Genomic DNA, 17,857 nt, shown 5'->3' with positions numbered 1-17,857 from the left:
TGCAAATATCATTTTAGATCTAATAAAAACTTTTATTGTAAGTCATAAAAATGGCAGTGTTTTCTTAAACCAAACTTGAAATCTTTCATTTTTTAGTTTAGCCATGGCAGCTATTCCTTAATTTCTTAGGAGGCTAAATGATGTCATGGTAAAGATATTGACCTGAGAGTCAAGAGAACTAGGTTCTAGTTCTGACTGTCAATAACCAACTGTGTATTCTTGGACAAGTTGTTTTGTTTTTTTAGGTTTTTGCAAGGCAAATGGGGTTAAGTGGCTTGCCCAAGGCCACACAACTAGGTAATTATTAAGTGTCTGAGACCGGATTTGAACCCAGGTACTCCTGACTGCAGGGCCAGTGCTTTATCCACTACGCCACCTAGCCACCCCTGGACAAGTTTTTTAATCTAACCTTTCTTGACCTTAGTTTTTTCATGTCATAGAATGAAATCATTGGACTAGATTCAGATCCCAAAGATCCCATATAGTTGCAGTTCTATAAGGTTGATTTACTTGTCAGAAACACAGCATCTAAATTTGTTTATAATTCAGCTTATACCTGTTAAACTCAATTATATATATATAATATATGATTTTTATGATAGCTTATAGTTGCAAGAAATAGTTTGATTATGAAATTAAGAAATTCCACTCTGACTCCAGAAAAGAGTTGATGATTTGATGAAATGGTATATTTGTTTCATCTGTGGGAATGACTGCTTCACTGAAGACCTTTCCTTTTCCTGTGCCATGGAAATGGCTCTGCAGCTTCTGGTCCTGCACAATTAGCAAGTATTAAGTACCTGACTGGGGACAGGTTAGCCATTTGTCACCTGAGTATCAGCATAATTTAGTGTGAGAAAGCTCATCAGAAGGGAATGAATTTTTTGACTACAGCAACTCATTATTGTCTAAAGCATCTAGAGGTTCAATCTCTATGACTAGAAGTAATGAATTCATGACATGGTAGATCTTTAGAAGTACTGAAGATAGAAAGGATGTTAATACTAATGATTGTTTACATGAAAATATAAAATATATAAACAATAAAAATTAATATATAAAGCAATTTAAAAGTAGCTAAACAAGCAAAAGAGACTGAATTATGCCTATTAAGTTCAAGAAATATTAATAGGCATAGATGAGTGCTTAGTGATTTTTCTTGAAAGGAAAAGAAAGGAGTCTAGATGACTTTTTTTCTGGGAGTTTAGCTGGGCAAGGGAAGAGAGTTCTCTTTCTTCTATGCTACACATTGAATCATTCGTTAAATTATTGTCCTAAGGCACTTAGTTTTCCAAAATATAAATTCCCCACTCTCTGTTTTCTTAACACCAACAGCTCCTTGAAATTTTTTGACTAGCTAGAGACCACTTGACCATTTCAAAAGAGCTTGTGATTTCATCATTTTGTGGATACCTCCTTTAGAATCATAAATCATAGACCTACCTGGTCTTAGTAGGTAACTTTCACATGTTGGCTCTTCTACTCAAGATGGCAGAATAAATGTAAATCAAACAGTTTAGAGTTCTCAACTATTCAAGTAAGGCTGAAAAAAGATCAGTGGACTGAGGAGCAATTAGCTATATAATTTTTTGTCAGCCCACATTTTTACATAGACAGCCAGAAGCCTGAGAATGCAAGACAAGATAGAAAAGCCCTTGGTCTGGGAGGGCAACTATCAAGGAGGACCCTAGTACAGCAGACTGAGCAACCATTCCCGAAGTATTTGAAGAGCCCAGTATTCATTACCCAAACCCCAGATGATCTAGTTCAGTACTGAAGAAGACCTCAATCATAGTGGCCAGAACCTGACTAGACAGAAACATTCCAACTTGGAAATGAAGCCTGGAAAAATAAATAAAAACAAGAAAATTCTAAAACAACTATTATGGATCCAGGGATACAAACCCAAAATAACTAAATAGGTGTCACCTACAAGCAAAACCACAAAGGAAATCAGATTTGTCTTAAGCTCTTTTGGATTTCTGGAAGACATGAAATAAATTTTTTTAAAATCTCATTCCATGAGTTGTGGCTGGCAAAAAATTTCAATACTTGGTGCCCAACCTTCTATTCATGTACTTACTCAAGAAGTCACAGAATTTATTACTGCCCATACCTAAAACTTCCAGCTTGGTGTAAGACTAGTCAATACTGAAGATTGATTGATACCATCTGTGAGAACCTAGGTCATTGATAAGGAATTTAATAATATTTCACTGTTTACTTCCACATGAATGAAAACTCAAATACACTAAGAGAAGTTGGTAAATAAGGTTATGTGCTTTAAAAAAAAATTAAGCAACAGGTGGCTAGGTGGCACAGTGGATAGAGCACCAGTCCTGGAGTCAGGAGTACCTGAGTTCAAATCCGGCCTCAGATACTTAATAATTACCTAGCTGTGTGGCCTTGGGCAAGCCACTTAACCACATTATCTTGCAAAAAGCCTAAAAAAGGGGCAGCTAAGTGGGGCAGTGGATAGAGCACAGGCCCTGGAGTCAGGAGTACCTGGGTTCAAATGCAGCCTCAGACACTTAATAATTACCTAGCTGTGTGGCCTTGGCCAAGCCACTTAAACCCATTTGCCTTGCAAAAATCTAAAAGAAAAAATCCTAAAAAAAATTAAGCAGTGGATGGGCGGAGCCAAGATGGCAACATGAAGGGATCCAGTCTTAGGAGCTCTCTGATAAAAACTCATAAACTAAGGACTCCAACTAAACTTTCGAAAGACAGAACCCACAAAGGGACCCAGTGAGGCAGTTCTCCCACTCAAGGTAACCTGGAAAAGAGCAGAAAGGCTGCTCCCCGGGGTCGGAGGGGCGGCCCGCCAGAGCCAAAGAACCTCAGCCTCCCGGAGGCAGCCCCAGGGCGCTGGAAGCCACAGCTCACAGCAGCAGGGGAGTCTCCTGAGATGCATCCCAGGGAGCACTGGCACAAAGTGGGGGAACAGTGGGGGACCCCTGCCTGAGTGAGCACGTGGAGCCCAGCCCTCAGGGCACACAGGGAGCAGCTTGGTCTTTAGGCAGCCCACAACCTGAAACAGAAGCAGGCAGAGCCAGTAAGCAGGAGCCTCCAGGGCATGAGCCCATTGAGCTGAGGGAGGGGAGTGAAGAGAGAGAGAGACTGCAGAGCTCTTCTGTCCTCTGCCCTTGGAGCAGGACTCTGGGGCTCTGACCACATTTAGATCCTGATCCCAGTCTAGGCCCCGCCATAGAACAACAGGGCCCCCCCACCTTGGCCCTGTGGCAGAGGGGGGGGGCGCTTATGGTCATTCACAGACCAGGAGGGAGGACAGAACCTCACACACTGAGACCCTTGTGGAAGTGTCCTAAAAGCTCAGGAAGCACTCCAAAAAACAGGCTTAGGCTGGGAAAATGAGAAATATTTTGCAAATGAGCCCAAGAAGGATCAAAATAGAGCTCAAAAAAGATTTTGAAAATCAAATGAGGGAGTTGGAAAAAAAACTGGGAAAAGAAAGGAGAGAGATACAGGAAAAACATGTAAATGAAGTCAGCAGCTTAGTCAAGGAAATCCAAAAAAAATGCTGAAGAAAATAGCATGCTAAAACACAGCTTAGGTCAAATGGATAAAACAGTTCAAAAAGTTATTGAGGAGAAGAATGCTTATAAAGCAAAATTGGCCAGATGGAAAAAGATAAGAAAACTCTCTGAGGAGAACAAATCCTTCAGACAAAGAATAGAATTCAGGGAGATTGATGAATTTACCAGAAATCAGGAATCAATACTTCAAAACCAAAAAAATGAAAAATTAGAAGAAAATGTGAAATATCTCATTGAAAAAACAACTGATATGGAAAACAGACTTAGGAAAGATAATTTGAAAATTATTGGAATATCTGAAAGTCATGATCAGGAAAAGAGCCTTGACATCATTTTCAAAGAAGTACTACAGGAAAATTGCCCTGATAGTCTAGAAGCAGAGGGCAAAATAGAAATGGAGAGAATCCACCAATCCCCCAGAGAAAGAGATCCCAAAAAAAGCAACCCCCAGGAATATTATAGCCAAGTTCCAGAACTCCCAAGTCAAAGTGAAAATATTACAAGCAGCCAGAAGGACACAGTTCAAATATCGTGGAGCTGCAGTCAGGATCACATAGGACTTAGCAGCAACTACAGTGGAAGCTCATAGGGCTTGGAATACAATATACCGGAAGGCAAGAGAGCTTAGAATGCAGCCAAGAATGAACTACCCAGCAAGGCTGAATGTCCTCTTTCAAGGAAAAAGATGGACTTTCAATGAACCAGGGGAATTTCAAAGGTTCCTTTTGGAATGGCCAGAGCTGAACAGAAGGTTTGATCTTCAGATACAGGACTCAGGTGAAGCATGGAGATTGGAGGAGAGGGGGGGAAATATGAGGGACTTAATGAGGATGAACTGCATGTATAGAAAAATGATACTGATAATATTCATATGAACCATCTCAGTTAATAGAGCAGGTAGAGGGAGCTTTTATAGTTGAAGCACAGGAGAAAGCTGAATTCGAAGATAAAATATGGTGTAAAAATGGAGTCAATAGGAAAAAAAGGGAAATGGAATGGGAGAAAGAAAAAGGAGAGGGGGAATAGTCCAAGATATTTCACATAAGATTTTTTTTTATTACAATGAGCTATTGCAATGATATGGAAGGGGGGAGGCAAGGGGGAATGAGGGAACCTTTGCTCTCATCAGAGTTGGCTAGGAGAGGAAACAGCAAATATACTCAATGGGGTATAGACATCTGGAGTAAGGAGGAGGGGGGAGCAGGGAGAAGGGGTGGGGATGTGAATAAAGGAGGAGAGGATGGACCATGGGGGGACAGTGGTCAGATATAACACATTTTCTTTTTTACTTCATGCAAGGGGCTGGGATTGGAAGGCCTGCCCAGGACCATAGGGCCAGGTGGATTCTGGACCTAAGGGGTAGTATGGGGGCTCAGGGCTTCTTGGCCCCAGGACCAGGGATCTGTCTGCTGCACCACTCAGCGACCCTACAGCAGAGTCAGAGTGAAAGGAGAGAGAAAATAGAGTACACGGTAGTGGAGAAATAAGAAAGGAGGGAGTTGCGATCAGCAATGGCAACGTTGGAAAAATATGGAAGTAACTTTAGTGATGGACTTATCATAAAGAATGTGATCCACCCATGACAGAGTTGTTGGTGTTGGAACAAAGACTGAAGCACATTTTTTGTTATTATTATTTGGGGGAGGGTTCAGGGCAAGTGGGGCTGGGTGGCCTGCCTGGGGCCACATAGCAGGGTGATATTTGGGTGTCTGGGGCCGGATTTGGACCCAGGTGCTCCTGGCTCAAGGGCCAATATGCTGTCTGCCACCCAGCCACCGCTACTATTATTACTATTTTATTTTATTTTGGGTCTTTTTTTTTCTTTTTCTTCTTTTTGGTTTTTGCAGGGCAGTGGGGATCGGGTGGTTTGCATGTCACATGGCTGGGTGATTATTGGGTTTACAAGGCTGGATATGGACTTCGATGCTCGTGGCTCCAGGGCTGGTGCTCCATCCATTGCGCCACCTGGCCATACCTGCAATTATTACTATTATTTTTTTTATTTTAATTTTTTTCCTCTCCCCTTTACTTTTTCACCCAAGCAAGTCTATCTATATTCATGGGGGGAGGGATATTTTGTTTACTTGTAAACAAGTATATTTTATTAATGTAAAAAAAATTTGTACAAAATGAGAATAAAAAATAAATTAAAAAAAAATTAAGCAGTCGTTTCCAGATATGCCCTCATCCTATACCCCCATTGAATTCTCCCTGTAACAGTTAAGGAAAACCAAAATTGAAACTGTTTCTGAAAAAAAGTACTTGTAGTACCTGGGTTCAAATCCGGTCTCAGACACTTAATAATTACCTAGCTGTGTGGCCTTGGGCAAGCCACTTAACCCCATTTGCCTTGCAAAAACTTAAAAAAAAAACAAAAAAAAGTACTTGTAGAACCTCATGTACCACAACTACGTTTCATTACCTATTTTTTAGGACTAAGATTGATCACTATAATTCATCAAATTTAAGATCCATTTTAGTGTTGTTTTTGCTTATTGAAATATTTTTCTCTTCGTTCTGTTTGTTTCATATTTTATATCAGTTCTTATAAATTTTCCTATGTTTCTCTGAATTCACTTGTTACTTATAACAATATTCTACTACATTAATAACAATGTCAAATGTCTGAAGTCAGATTTGAGCTCAGGTTCTCCTGACTATAGGGCTGGTGCACTATCCACTATACCACATAACTGCTAGTTTATTGGTTTTGTGACTTTGACCTGGTTAATTAATCCTGGATTGCTTTGCATGACCTCCAGTCATCATCATCCACATGTGGCCACTGGATCCAGATGACTCTAAAGGAGAAAGTGAGGCTGGTGACTTAGTACCCTCCTTACTCAATGCCAATTCATGTGTATGTCATGGCATCACACCTCCCTGATGACCTGGTCGTCTTCAAGAATGAAGGACAAAGATCTTCAATATATAGCACCTTAACGTTTGTAAAGCATTTTATATTTATTATTTGGTTCTCAACCCCTGTGAGTAAAGTGTTATATTTAGCCCATTTATAGATGAGGAAACTTGAGGTTGAGAGGGATAGAGTTGTCCATAGTCACAGCCAAAAAAGTATCTGAGGTCAGATTTGAACTTGGTCTTCCTGATTCCAAGTCCAATGCTCTAGCTACATTCCCTAAACAACAGGTACCCATTTTGTTTTCAGTTTTTTGATATCACAAAAGTGCTGCTATAAAATTTTGCATTCAACATGAATATTAGTATTTTGAATATGTAAGTTAAATTTCTATTATTGACTTCCTTGGGATATACAACCAATAGTGAAAAATGAGATCACTAAATGAAAGGGTATGAAAGTAATGAATAATTTCAAATTGTTTTCTAGAATGGTTTGATCATTTTGTAATTCTACCAATAATGTATGTTTGTCTTCCTATATCATTGACCCATTTTGGTGGTGCTAATCAGGTAAGGTTATGAAAACCTCAAAACCTACACAGAAGGGAAAACTTTTCCCACTTACTGTAATGTCCAAGAAGTATAATCAAATCTTATATGCCTAGCTTTTTTTTTCTCCTCCAAAGAGAAATTAAAATTTACTTGGTATCTCTTTAAGGTGACTATCTTTTTTTTTATGTATAGAAGTCATTAATAAATGAAAACTCAATACTCATTTTATACAAATAAATCAAGACTACTGTTGGACCAAAGACTTATTGTCACATTTTTAAAAAATAACTACAGGCATACTTTAGTTCTCACATCATTAGTTGGTTCTGTGAAAACATGAGAAGTATTATTGGTCATTCCATAGGAACAATGTTAAACAGACATACTCCATGTAAGATTGCCCCATGCAGTTCTTTTTTTTTTTTGCAAGGAAAACGGGGTTAAGTGGCTTGCCCGAGGCCACAACAGCTAGGTAAATTATTAAGTGTCTGAGAACGGATTTGAACCCAGGTACTCCTGACTCCAGGGCTGGTCCTTTATCCACTGTGCCACCTAGCCGCCTTGCCACTTGCAGTTCTTAAGCAGGCTGTATACGCTTTTTTTTTTTAGATTTTTCAAGGCAGTGGGGTTAAGTGGCTTGCCCAAGGCCACACGGCTAGGTCATTAAGTGTCTGAGGTCGGATTTGAACTCAGGTACTCCTGATTCCAAGGCCGGTGTGCTATCCACCGCGCCACCTAGCTGCCACTTAACAAAATGTTTTAATAAACCTCACTATGATATTTTAAAGTCTATGATCCTTCTATATAAACTTATTCCTAAAGAACTAAATTTTCCCTATAACATTTTTGCCTAATAACATGTTTTTCTCAGAAGGGATTAATAATTTTAGTCAAGGGTCTGCCCAAAAGCAGATTGATACTTAAACTCTGATCTAGGGGGCTGCTAGGTGGCACAGTAGATAGAGCACCGGCCCTGGAGTCAGGAGTACCTGAATTCAAATCCAGCCTCAAACACTTAATAATTACCTAGCCGTGTGGCCTCGGGCAAGCCACTTAACCCTGTTTGCCTTGCAAAAACCTTAAAAAAAAAAAAAAAAGAATAAACTCTGGTCTAGATGAACACAGACCCTCTTAATGTACATCTTTGATAATGAAATAAATAAAAATACTGTGAGATTTCATGATTCTCTGGAAGAGCTTGGCTATAGTGTATTAATGATGTTTTTTGTGAATTTACATTTGTCACGGGAATGTTACATAGGTTATGCTTACAATCCAAAGCTATCCCTTAGGCCTGATATGTTAACAATGGAACTTTATGCTAAACTAATCCCTGTGGTTTTCTTGTTAGGGGAAAAAAATGGATTTGGGATTTTCAGTTTTCAATTTCCAAAATATAAATCAAAGAGATTCCTCTTCTCTCTTTTGTTAAGGCACAAAGCTAAAATAAACATGAAAAAGAAACTCTAGCCTCTGTGGGAAGAACTCAATAATTTATACTTCAATGTGATGTCTTACTACAAAAACCTGACTTCTAAGAATTCTCAAAGGGAAGATGAATCCTATTATTGCCAGTAATATTCCCAAAGAAAGATCAAGTGCTTTTCTCCACAATAATAATGAAAACCAGGAGAATTAGAGCTTGGAAATATCACACAAAATTTACATTCATTCATTAAAGAATAACTCTTGTGTTCTTTATAACCTGTGAAATTTCATCAATAGAACAAAATTACAAGTTTGTCAAATATTTCATATCACTTAGGAGGAGATGATGGTATTAAAGATATGTGAAAAAATAAAATGTTTGAAGCCTCAGAATCCTCAGAAGAATAAAAGATTGTTTCCTTTTTTCAAATTCGTTATCTAGGTCATAGAATACACAAAATTTCAATCCTGGTTATCTAGTAAGGCCATATAATTCCTTTTTTTTTTAATTATTTAAGGCAATGGGGTTAAGTGACTTGCTCAAGGTCACACAGCTGGGCAATTATTAAGTATCTGAGGCCGTATTTGACTCCAGGGCCAATGTGCTATCCTATCTACTGCACCACCTAGCTGCCCTCACATAGTTCCTTCTGAATGAATGAATGAATGAATGAATGAATGAATGAAAAAGCATTTATTAGGGGCTTTACTAGGTTCCATGCACTTAAAAAAAATTTTTTTTAGGTTTTTTGCAAGGAAATAGGGTTAAAAAGTCATACAGCTAGGTAATTAGTGTCTGAGGTTGGATTTGAACTCAGGTCCTCCTGACTCCTGGGCTGGTGCTCTATCCACTCTGCCTCCCAGCTGCCCTGGTTCCATGTACTTTTGAAGAATAATGTTCCTCATGTTCACGTTCAATTAGGAAAAATATATTCCTTTCATAGAATAGTATTTAGCAAAAGTACCTTTTTCCTGAGATAGACTTATTGTCTCTATTTCATGGGTTTCCATGATCAAAGAAGTTCATTACTAGGTGGCTAGCCTACTTGGGATTTGCCTTACCATAATTATTGAGATCAGTCTTCAGAAAATACTCAAGTCTGTTGTACCAGCCTCGAATACAAGGCAACTAGATGGATCAATGGATAGAGTGCTGGGCCTGGAATCAGGAAGACCTGAGACCAAATCTGGCCTAGGACTGTTCCTGGATAAATCACTTAACCCAGTTTGCTTCAGTTTCCTTATCTGTCAAATGAGCTGGGGAAGGAAATGGCAAACCACACTGGTATCTTTGTCAAGAAAACTCCAAATGGGATCATGAAGAGTCAGCCACAACAACAAAAATATTCTAGCTTGATATAAAACCTTCCAGAACTTAGAATTTATAGGAATAACCTTTTCATCCATCTGGTGAGTAAACAATAGGAATGTCTTATGGTTTAAAGCACTTTAATCTTTTGAGACTACCCTGGGAGGTAGATGGTACACAAATTATTATCTCTATTATAGCTGAGGAAACCCAGGGCAAGTGATTTGGCATGAAAATGGAAAAGTTGGGGCAGCAAGCTGGCACAGTGGATAGAGCACCAGCCCTGCAGTCAGGAGGACCTGAGTTGGAGTTCAAATGCAGCTTCAGACACTTAATAAATATTTAGCTGTGTAACTGTGGGCAAGTCACTTAACCCTATTGCCTTGCAAAAACAAAAAACAAAAAACCAGGGGTGGCTAGGTGGAGCAGTGGATAAAGCACCGGCCCTGGAGTCAGGAGTACTTGGGTTCAAATCCAGTCTCAAGACACTTAATAATTACCTAGCTGTGTGGCCTTGGGCAAGCCACTTAACCCTACTTGCCTTGCAGAAAAAAAAGAAAAGAAAAAAGAAAATGGAAAAGTTAAAATTCAACCCAAGTCTTGTGACTTCAAATGCATTGTTCTTTATATGCCACATACTTTGATAGATCCTTAAGTTTGGATACTCCCTCCACTAATAATTATACAACCTTTCCTTCTTTGTCAAGTCAGGAGGATTTGTCAGCAACTTAACCTTTGCTAAGTGACAAATATAAAGCAATCCTGAGTCTCTAGGAATTTCCATTTTAGGCAATCAACCAGCATTAAGTTTTTAACCTGAGCTAGCACTGTGCTTAAGTTCTGAGAATACAAGAAAAGGGAAAAAGTTTCTGTTCTTAAAGTGTTCACATTCTAATGGGTGAGAAACCTACAAAATACCTTACTTATGAGAGCTCTACAGGGTAAAGGGAAGAAAGGAGTGGGAAAGATCTCATTAAAGAAAGTGAGATTTGAGCTAAAGTGTGATGGGAGCTAGATGGTGATAGAAGGCAAAGTTTTCTGGTAGACACGGGAGATGGCCCATACAAGGGCATAGAGTCCACCTGGAGCCTGCTGTGGACAAAAGCATACAGTGTGTGACATGGTGGGGGACAAATGGGAGAAGGTGAGAAAGATAGGGAAGGGTCAGTTTTCAGTGCCAAACAAAAGATTTTATATTTGGTTCTGGGAGTAGGAGAGTGCTTTAGGAAGTATCTTTTGACAGTTAAGCTGAGGATTGGGGAGCAGAGAGAGACTGAAGCAGGGAGACCCACCTGCAGGCTATTGCAGTAGTCTTGGTTTGAGGTAGGTGGGGAAGTATGAGTGAAGATAAGGGGACATAAGGAGGAGATATTCTGAAGCCAGAAATTTCCCAGTTGAATGAAATTTTATATATATGGTGTGGTGAGAATGAGGAGTTGAGGGTGATATCTAGATGGATTCCCAGGGTCACTAGGAAGATGGTTACCCTCAAAGGTAATAGGGAAGTTTGAAAAAGGAAAGGTTAGGGAATTTGGAGCAAAAGAATGAATTCTATTTTGCATACAATGAGTTTGAGACCTTTATGGGGCATCCAATTCAATATGTCCAAAAGGCAGTTTGTGATGTAGATTATGCTTCTGGAAAGAAACTAGGCTTAAATAGATCTAAAAAAACTATTGGGGGAAATTGGATGTTGTATGGTAGAAACTTGGATTATACCAACATCTCACACCCTAGATGAGATCAAAATGGGTATACGATTTAGACTTAAAAGACAATATTATAAGCAAACTAGGAGATCAAGGAATAGTTTACCTGTTAGCTTTCCCCTATGGAAAAGGAAGCAGTTTATGACCAAGGGAAGAGATCGAGAACATCATTAAAAATAAACCAGATAATTTTGATTACAGTAAATTAAAAAGCTTTTGCTCAAACAAAACTACTATAACCAAGATCAAAAGAAATGTAGTAAATTGGAAAACAATTTTTACAACTAGTATTTCTGACAAAGGACTCATTTCTAAAATATATGGAGAACTGAGTCAAATTTATAAAAGAAAACAAGCCATTCTCCAATCATCAAATGGTTAAAAGATATGCAAAGGCAATTTACAGATGAGGAAATCTAAACTATCCATAGTTATGTGAAAAAATTTCTCTAAAACATTACTGATTAGAGAAATGCAAATTAAAGTATCTCTGAGTACCACCTCATACCGCTCAGACTAGCTAATATGACCAGAAAGGACAATGATCAATGTTGGAAGGGATGTGGGAAATCTGGGACATTAATTCATTGTTGGTGGAGCTGTGAACCCATCCAACCTTTCTGGAGAGCATTTTAGAATTATGCCCAAAGGACAATAAAAATATGCATAGCCTTTGATCCAGCAAATGTCACTACTGGGTCTTTACCATGAAGAAATGATGAAAAAGGGTAAAAACATCACTTGTACAAAAATATTCATAGCAGCCCTGTTTGTAGTGTTAAAGAATTGGAAATCGAGGGGATGTCCATCAATTGGGGACTGGCTGAACAAATTGTAGTATATGTAGGTTATGGAACACTATGCTATTACAAACCAGGACGATGGATGGGGTTTCAGAGAAGCCTGGAAAGACTGGAAAGCACAAACTGATGCTGAGAGAGATGAGCAGAACCAGAAGAACATTGTACACCCTAACATCAACATGGGGGTGATGATCAACCTTAATGGACTTAGTCATTCCATCAGTGCAATAATCAGGGGCAATTTTAGGGTATCTCTGACAGAGATTACCATCTGTATCCATAGAAAGAACTGTGGAGTTTAAACAAAGACCAAAGTCTTTTATCTTCAATTTAAAAAAAAGTTGTCTTATGTACTACATAATTTGCTATCTCTAATATTTTATTTTTTCTTCAAGGATATGATTTTTCTCTCAACACATTCAATTTTGGTCAATGTATAGCATGGAAACAAAGTCAAGATTATCAGACTGCCTTCTGTGGGGGGTGGGGAAAAATTAAAAAATTCAAAAACTTACCAAAAAAATGATGGGTAGTAACTTCTATTGTATATAATTGGAAAACAAAATATATAAAAAAACCCAAAAAAATAAATAAATAGACCTAGTAATCACCTACATTTAAATGATAATTTAACCCTCATGGGCTGATGAAATCACCATGTAAGATAATACAAAGGAAGAAGAGCACCCAGGACAGAGGGTGTCTGGGGGATTCCATGGTTACCCATGGTTAATGTACTTAGTGAGTGTGACATAGATGAAAGTCCAGCAAAGAAGGCCAATAAACAAATCAGACAAAAAGAGACCCGGGAGGGAACAGTGTCATAAAAACCCAGAGGAGCCAGTGTATCCTAGAGAGGGGACAATGAACAGTGTAGAGGGGATATAGAGAGGTCAAGAAAGGCCGAAGAAGCAGAAAAGCTTTTAAATGTGTGTTTCTTGTCTATATCTTTTAGAAAATTTCTCCTAAAGGATTGACTCAGTATGTTTATTGGAGGCTTTTCTATTTTTCTTTCAATCTAGCAGGGGACCTCAGGGCAACACTCAGATGGTGCATTTGCTCTCTCTCATTTTGGTCACTTCCTCTTTTGGTTAAATCTACCCTCAGTCATATCTATTTTCCCACTTTTTGATAACCATTTGTTCACAAAATAGTATAACATGCTATATCCTACTTATGCTCACCATGCAATCCTTCCATTGTTCTTGGAGGCCTGTTGAAAGATCAATAAAAGTTGGCAATGTCCTTGTAAGTTGTTTTGTATATTATTGCCCTTGTCTTCACAGCCTATTTCATTTTGTTATATGTGTTATATTACACTGTAAGCTCAATTAGGGCAAGACTGTGTCTTAGACAAACTTTAATCCCCAGAATATAGTCCTATGAAAACACTATGCCTCTAAAAATGGTTGTTGAATTTAAATGCTTTGCATTAATGAATTAATTTTTTGGATTATTTTTAAATTTTTTGATCTATTTAATGTTTAAATGCATTAAATTGATAAGAACATCAACAATAGTTTTGTTCTAAATTTTTCCTCCTGCTCTCTTCCCTACTGCCTCCCAAGGCAGCAAGCAATCTGATATAGGTTATATATATACAATAATTTACATTAATTTATTTAATCGCATTATAAATCCTATGTCATAATGAGCATAGTTTACTCCTCTCTAACATTTCTAAGGTTATCTGCCAATATCCTCCAATTTGAAGCATAAAGGCTTTCATCACCCAAAGACTGGTCACCAAAGGATGATTTTTTTAGCTTTAACAATTCACAAATAACTCTCTACTAAAGTTTGGAAGAGTTGTGTTATATGACATTGTCATGAAGAGTTATGTTATATGACATTGTAGTGAACAGTCATACTGATAAAACTGTGGATTCTTGTAGTAAATTTAAATTTCTAAGAAACACCTTAAGAGGCAGCCTGGCATTTCTGTTTTACAGTCAGGAAGACATTCAAGTTCTGGTTCTAATACCTATTGACTTTGTGTTAATGGGAAAGACCTTGGGAAGGTGAGGGGCAGAACTGACCAGCCCTTTAGGGGAAGAGAACTTCCAGCCCTAGCCCACATTCTTTCCCTTTCCTTACCCTTCTTCCTAATTCCTCTTTCTTCTTTCCCCCTCCCAGGTCCTGATTACCATCCCTGGATGCCCTGGCTAATTGAATCTTGAATCGCTTTGTTCTGACATGTCCTAGCAGTTATCCTACCGCTGTACCCTCCAGAATCCACTGGCACCAGAGGATCCGAAGTACCACTGGGCTTTCCCATCCATCCTGGAGCTAGTCCATCCTCCTTGTGCTGTCTTCCCTAATTAGAATAGATGTTCTTTGAGAGAAGGGACTGTTTGGCTTTCCTATTTATAGCCTCAGTAATTAGCCCAGTGTTTGGCACATAGTTAAATACTCCTTAACTGCTAACTCATTTAAGGTCCAACCTCTCCTCTCCTAGGCAACTTTTAGATTCCAAATTAGCAATCTGCATGAGGGGAAGGAGTTTGGTATACTGAATACCTAATCCAGATCAATGATTCTCCCTCCCTCTAAAAGGTCTGTCTTATGGAATAGTTTAAATGGCAGAGCCAGGACTTGAAAGAAATGGAGATGGTTAACTGCCATCATAACCTCCTTCTGTCTACCACTCCCCCTACCTTTAAATTCTCACAAAACTAGCAAAACCAAGTTTAATAGTAAACATTGGACCTGCCTCCAATCACCCAAGGATTTATCTTGCCACTAAAGGTCATCCAAGTACATTTATAAATAAAAAGCCCCTTACCTACCTTTTAATTTCATCTAGCTGCAACTGGAAGCTCAAAGAGGAAGAGGAAATTAAAATCAGCTTATTAGCTGGAAGTCAGACTCAACACACCTAAGAGTATGGAGTCATAGAGTCATACCTAGTCAGTGATGCCACTGACATCATCAAGTTCAATCTGCACATGATAAAGGATGGCTCATAAAGTGACTTCCCCAGAGTTCTCTAGTGAGTCAGTGGAAGTTAATGGGAGAGCCAGTGTATTGCTGGAATCCTTTGGGATCAAGAAGGATTCCTGATCAGCTTCCATGAGATCTCTAAACCTTTGAGATTTGATTTTTTTAAAAGTACTGGTCAAACTGGGAAGACTTTGATAAACTAAGGCAAGGTGAAGTGAGAATTAGGACAGTGTTTCAACATTCTAGAGAAAAAATAACCTTAAAGGATTTTAATCAGAAATTAAAGATGAGGATGACATCTAGATTGGGTTATCACCTCTTGCTCAAAGAAGTTATGGACTTGCAAAATAAGACATGCGTTTTGATTTTTTTTTTTTTTGGACATTGCCAATGTAGAAATTTGTTTTGCTGGGTTATATTTATTATCAAGATTTCCTTTTAAAAATTGTATGGTGGAGGTTGGGAGGGAGAGAAGATAAATTACTTGTTGAAACATATGGTTAAAATAAATTTCTGGACATAGCTACATATAATATTTTTTTAAAACTTGTACTTTTTTGACATGAATTTATTTACAGAAAGACAAGTGGTTTAAACTTCTTTCTTTGATTACCTAAAACTCATTAATCTTTGTAAGGATTGGATCAACTTTAGTATGTTATTTTTGAATGATCTATATTACCAGTGAGAGGCTGCTGGACTTGAAGTCTGGGTCCCTGGGTTTTCAGTGCTGGTTCCTGCAAGTCACTTCTTAATTTTTCAGTGCTTCAAGCAATTTTTAAGAGTCTAAATAATAAATGAGTTATAGTTCCCTTTTTTTGAAGTCACAGATCTGGATCCCCAAACCATATCTCACAGTGAGTTTTTTATTAGGAGGCTTAATAAATATAACCATTTAAATATTCATTTTAGCTTTCTAGTCTAATTAAGGCAGTGATCCACATTTTTTTGCAACATTAAAGTATCACTGATTTCTCTCAGGTTATAATAATGGTGACTGAATCAAAAGGAAATCACACATTTCATATACGATGTGTCAAATATGGCTTACAAAATAAACATTTTTATCAGCATTTAATTTAATAATTCATATTTCATACAGTGCCCTAAGATTGAATACCCCATGAAGTAAGCAAAGTGAGTATTATCTATTTCTATATCCCAATTAGGGAACTAGGGTTCTAACAGGGAAAGTGACTTGCCCACTGTCACAGAGTATTGGCAAGCTTTGGAGCCAAGATTCAAACCTCGGTTTCTTCTGATTTTAGATCCAGTGTGTTCCATCTGCTCTGCTGCAGTTGTCTCTTCTCTGATAAAATTGGGGTCAGCATTTCCCAAATTAAAACATGATTTCTGTGGAAAATTGGTGAAGAAACAAGAAGAAAAATCACAATCTTCTCATCTCCCTCTGGACCTCCCCACCCTTGAAGACAGAAGACTGAAGTAATAGGTTCACTTGGCATGGTTTCCCATCACATAAATGTATAGGACAGAAGCAGTTACTGACTTTCCTGATTATGGGTGTATCTTTAAAAACCAGTTTCAACAATCTACTGACCAAACAAGCATTTAGTAAGCTCTCATTATGCACCAGTCATTGTGTTAAGCTCTGGAAATATAAGAAAAAACAAAAATAGTACCTTCTTCAAAGTTTACATTCTTTGGGTCCAAGCTATCTGGTGGCCCTGGTCCTGGGGAGATTGTCTCAAGGGTCCCATGAATCACAAAACTGTCACAGATCCTTTCAGCCTGTCTCTGTATCAGACAATTCATTCACCTTTCATTATCATGGAATCCTGTCAGAAAGGACAGGACTTGGCTCAGAAGAGGTCTGGGTAAAGATTTTCGCTCAGACACTTCTTGCTTGTGACTTTAGATATTTGCATCCCACTTTGGTTCCTTCACTTATGGTTTCTTGGAACTACAATCACTAGGCTATCTTTGGGCAAAGATATTATTATATCAAATCAAAACAAATTATCTGTGTTTTAACTAGAAAACTGTTTCTTCTTCCCTGACTCCACTTGTGAACCTTACTGAGATAAGAAAATGTAGTCTAAACCTTCCCTTTATGAAACAGAGCTAAGAGAATCTAGACTAAACTGTTTGTCCTTGAAGGAAAAGTACAATTTTATGAGCTATGTTAGGAAAAGTACACTTTGGTTTTAGATATGAAAAGGTATTGTTTTTAAGTTTACTTTTTTAAAGCAAACTTTTTTTTTAGTTTGTTGTTTTTTTTTTTGCAAGGGTTAAGTGGCTTGCCCAAGGCCACACAGCTAGGTAATTATTAAGTATCTGAAGCGGGATGTAAACTCAGATACTCTTGACTTCAGGGCCGGTGTTCTATCCACTGCACCACCTAGACACCCTAAAGAAAACTTTTAAAAGAAACTCCTCTAGTTTGGGAAATGTTGATTCCGAATAGCATTACAGATAACCACCTAATTAAAAAGATGCTTCTCTTAAGACATAAGAAAAGCCACTATCAGCAAAATTACACACATTACAACATTTAGTTGAAATAGGAAGCTATATAATTTTAAATAAAGGGGAGGTTTCATCCCCAGTAGGCCCCTTGATGGCAATGACTATTTTATTTTTATCTTTGTATTTACGGTGTCTTACACATAAAAGGTAATCAATAAATGCTTGTTGGATAGATGAATAATACTCAACAAATAAATTTTAAAATTA

This window comes from Macrotis lagotis, chromosome X (assembly GCF_037893015.1).
Source record: "Macrotis lagotis isolate mMagLag1 chromosome X, bilby.v1.9.chrom.fasta, whole genome shotgun sequence".
Taxonomy (NCBI): domain Eukaryota; kingdom Metazoa; phylum Chordata; class Mammalia; order Peramelemorphia; family Peramelidae; genus Macrotis; species Macrotis lagotis.
Note: the sequence above shows the minus strand (reverse complement) of the source record.